This window comes from Spinacia oleracea, chromosome 6 (assembly GCF_020520425.1).
Source record: "Spinacia oleracea cultivar Varoflay chromosome 6, BTI_SOV_V1, whole genome shotgun sequence".
In the NCBI taxonomy this organism is placed as follows: domain Eukaryota; kingdom Viridiplantae; phylum Streptophyta; class Magnoliopsida; order Caryophyllales; family Amaranthaceae; genus Spinacia; species Spinacia oleracea.
Genome location: NC_079492.1, coordinates 129,617,371 through 129,622,459, shown reverse-complemented (window position 1 = coordinate 129,622,459; position 5,089 = coordinate 129,617,371).

The window sequence follows — 5,089 nt, the reverse complement described above, 5'->3', positions numbered from 1 at the left end:
CGTCGACACATACGACGGGCTGATGACTGCCTTGTCTCACTCTCATCACTACACGTCGTCTCATCGACACCTGTCGTTGCTGAGACGACGTCTGATTCCACTCGACTGGGTGTATAATGTTGTTGTTCCTCCCTCACAGGCGACGACACCCCTTCGTCGACGCCACTAGTCAACGACACGTCCTCATTGTCACCTGTATGCGACAACACTCCCTCAGTATCACCCGTAGGTGACGACACTCCCTCAGTATCACTCATATCATATAACATAACTCTATATCATATGATATTCTATCCTCTAGGATAACTACGTTATTCTTAACTCCCTCCCTCAATCGTAACGACAGTTTCACGAACGTTGCGATTGGAAACACCATTCTTCAATAAAAAAAATCGAGCAAGAACGCCATTCTTTTCGAACCTGCACTTTTTTTTTTTTTTTTTTTTTTCTCTCTTGATGAGAACGCCCTTCTTTTCGAACTCACCAATTATCTCAATATGAATACTCGAATTGGACACGATTCCAAGTACGAGTCTTTTCTCCAACACCAACCTCATCTTCTACCAATTTGCAGCGGAATTATTATATTAATTACGAATCCCGCCGGTGGATTTATTTTTCTAACCCACCGGCAGGGGATAATTTTTTTTTGTAGACGGGTCGTAAGATCTCCCTAAGCTCTTGATACCATGTCAAATATTGTGTAATCTCGTATCCTTCTCATTAATAACACACGTATATATATAGTACAACTCATTACCTAAACCCTAGATTACATATTAGGTAACATACCATATGTAGGACTCATATTAGGTAACATACCATATTTAGGACTCTACACAATATTCACAATATAATATCTCCTATATTCTATCTTAACATGACATGATATGATACGGTATCACTCTCAATTTTTAGTTTTTGTATTTTTTATTTTAAAAATCATATGAGCGCTAAAAGCCGCCCCAATATACTCAAAACCGCCATATTCTTTTACATCAATACCCTTATTTAATTTAAAGTAACTTTTCATTTTTCAACCTTCCCTCTCTCTTAGGAGAGAGAAACTCCCTTCACCGGCAGTGTAAAAAACGGACCACCACCACACCCTTCACCGTCCCCTTTCACCGGCACCCCTTTCACCGGCGCTTTCACCGGCACCCACTTCGTTCCCCTCGTCGGCGTTGTCCCCCTTTCACCGGCACCCACTTCGTTCCCCCACCCCTCTTCGTTCCATCACCAGCTCGCTTCCAAAATCTAGCAACAGAACCTGCCCATTTAAAAAAATAAATTCTTTCAACAAAGTAATTTTTATATTCAACATATAAGAAAAATACTAATTTTATTTTTATGACACAAACTTATGCAGTTTAAGCTCATACCATGGTAAAGACTTATGCATTTTAAGCTCACACCATGGTGTAGACTTATGCAGTTTAAGCTCCTGCCATGGTATGAGCTTAAAACACATAAGTCTGTCCCATGGTACAAACTTAAAATGCATAAGTCTATACCATGGTCGGAGCTAGAATTGCATAAGTTTATGAATTGTTTTAAGTACACAATTTTTTTTTAAAAAAATCTTGTGAATTAACAGACTTGTGTATCGTAAGCCCACACCATGGTGTAGACTTATGCATTGTAAGCCCCTGCCATGGTACGAGCTTAAAATTCATAAGTCTGTACCATGGTACAAACTTAAAATGCATAAGTCAGTAATGTTTTTTTCGGAAAAATTTAACCAAATTAAACAACAAATAAAAAACTTAAAATTTAACGGACTTATGAATTTCTAGTTCCAACCGTGGTATAGACTTATGAAGTTTTAGCTCCGTCCATGGTTGGAGCTAGAATTGCATAAGTCTGTACCATAGTTGGAGCTGGAATTGCATAAGTCTGTACCATGGTACAGACTTAAAACTCATAAGTCTGTACCATGGTCGGAGCTAGAATTGCATAAGTCCATTAAATTTTTTTCCGGAAAAAAAAATACCTCTTGTGAATTTGAAGTTCCTCCGGTAGTCTCGGCCATGTAAAAGTTGTTTCGCATTGTGGTGGTCGGCGTGGTGTTGGAAGTGGGTTCCGGCGGCGGTGCTCCGGCGGCAGCGGTGGTGCTCCGGTGGCGGCGCTCCGGCTGCGGTGGTCCGGCGGTGGTGCTCCGACAGTGATGTTCCGATGGTGGGGGAAACGGTAAAAAAAGAAATGGTAATGGTAAATGTTAAAAATAAAGGGGTAAATAAAGAGGGTTATACAAGTAAAATATTAGGGCGGTTTTGAGTAATGTGGGGCGGTAAATAGTAAGCCCCTTTATATTGAATCATGGGGAAAAAAGTAGCCATGTAAACATTTTGATTTTGAAAACTGGAAACCACTCGAGCACAAAATCCGAAAGAAAAACGATACCGAATTAGACATAAATGTTTCTATTTTAATGTTGAAGATTAGGATTAATGGACATCAAGCCAAATAAATATCATTTTTTTGGCGTTAGCACCCGGGTTCACCTTTAGGGCTAATTCAGATTCGGGGCGAGTTCTGGGTAGATAGGTTTTAGTCCCCTCTCAATTGTTGTTGCGGGGGATCGAACACGACTTCTCCCTACCAAGTTCAGCCTCAATCACCATTGAACCAACAAGCAATTTCTAGATTTATTTTGTTATATATGTTAGGATGATAACCCAAGTTCCACATGGACAGAATAAAAAATTGTTACAGTACATTCCTTATAAGTGTCCACTTAACTTGATTAATGTGAGGATTTTTGGGAAGGTGCCAAAAACAAACCCGTGCGGGCTAGGACTAAAGTAGACTTACCATCCTAATAGGATGTAAGATGAAGGTGGCATGCGGCCCAACACGTTGGACGATCCGGGTCCAACAATATATACATAGGTCGAAATAATATCATGTACGAGAGTGCGTAATATTTTCTACTCCGTAATATGTTTCCTGTGCTAATACTAATATTTTTTCCTTAGAATTATCCAACTTGTCATTGCATGTTTTGGATAACTCTCCTTCTTCATAGTGAGGCAGCTGAGACTAGCAAACTTACAAAGCAATAATGTCGTGAATGGATGGATATTACCTACTTTAACTGGTAAAGATAGCATGGAGTATATTCATATGGCCACATGGGTTGAAACCCCATCAACATCCTTAATTTGTAGAGACGACACACAACAGTAGCTAGTTAGCATGGGAACTGGGAAGTATATTAGTACGCTTAGGTTTATGTTTTGTTCATCTTATTATCACTTATCCCTTATTTTATAAAATATAAGTTTATATAAGTCAGTTAAGTAAGATAATTTCACGAAATAAGATTACACAGCTATAATTTACCATAGCATAAATTTTGAGAACTTTGTACTTTGTACTGCATATGTGACTATTATAGACGGATTGATGATTGACGGAATTATGTATAGAAACAAGTACATGATGGTGTCCTCGTGCTAGCTTAGTTACATTAATAATAATTTGAACCATTTGAAGACACAATAACAAGTGCAGATCGAAGAATAGAAGGACAAATAGAAGAGTCCCCCAAAACATAGGCAACTTATTCAAATTCAAAGCTAAAGACCTTACCCAACTGCTGGCAAAGGCAAGCGCACCAACAACCACAAATCTATCTTGCCCTACATCCCATTCTCTTGTTCAATAATTTTAACTTTAAGGCACATGTTACTAGCTAGATTTTATCTTTGATTTTATCATCTAGATTCTAGAGTTAATGTTTTCATCTTATTTTGACCTAATTTCAAGTTCACAAATTCCAATCATATTTTTAATTTGCTCAACGAGTTACTATAATACATAAACTGATTTTGGCACATTTCTAAATAAGTAAAGTTCCGTGCGCTTTCACTGGTGGGTTATGCCAAAATTATTTTTTTATGTGCCAAAATCACTTATAGTACTAGTACATTAACGACTCGTTTTGTCACCTATAATATATTGTGGTCACGGGAATGAATTTAAAGAAATTATCTTTTTAATGATTTAAATTTCATCGTTTCATGTTCTAATTCATCACCGGCCACTAATCTATTTAAACGAACATCATGTAATCTACATCAGAGCAGAGTTTGACCACATACAAGTTTAATAGGGTTGATTCTAAAATCACTACAAGAATTTGTATCTTTAACGATAACCTAATTACGACGGGTCAAAAATCCCGTCGCAAAAGCCTTTTAACAATTACGGGAATAACCGTCGCAAATGTCTTTTACGACGGGTTTACGACGGATTTACGACGGGATTTCTATTAACGACGGCCCCCTTTTATGACGGGTTCGCGACAGGAAATCCCGTCGTTAATCAACAATTATTGACCTTTCGCGACGGGATTTCCCGTCGTTAATAGTACAATTTCTTGTAGTGAATAATCAATTTGTTGGTAATAGACTAAAGGTGGAGTAGCTCGCTAGTCTCAGAATTTGGCCATCCTTCTTCTAGTTCTTCAATGTCGTCGGAAAAATAGTTTCATACTTTCATGTGGATTATTTTTATAACATAATTACTTTTTGTTTGTTTTACGGGGAATCCTAACATAATTACTTTGTACTTAATATAGAATTAAAGTACATCTCCAAAGACCAAGGAAGGCACAATAAATTACTATTTCCGTATGAGTTTTGGCTAAAAATCCTACTCCTAGAGTCCTAGTATAGTTTCTTTGAAACCGAGTACCATTATTACTACATAACATGAGCACATTATCCACTTGAAATGTGGAAGCAAAACTTAAACAAGTTACACGGCAAATACACCATTTTGAGCAATTTTAGCAAGTTGAGAAAATCCTTTGCAAAAAATGGATATGTACACAATATAACAAAGAGTCAAGGTCACAATTATAAATGTACAATATAATTTCGATCTATTTTGGTATAGCCGAAAATATATGTAAATGCATTAAAAATAACATGAGCAAATAAATAATATAGGGTGGTCCAAAATTAGGGATTATATTTGGTCCAAACCCTATTATTTGAGGAGGGTGTACTCTTCATGTTGGCATTAGGCAATCCATGTGAAATCCTCATGGCCATTCAATCCAATTTGGGGCTAAAAAAAT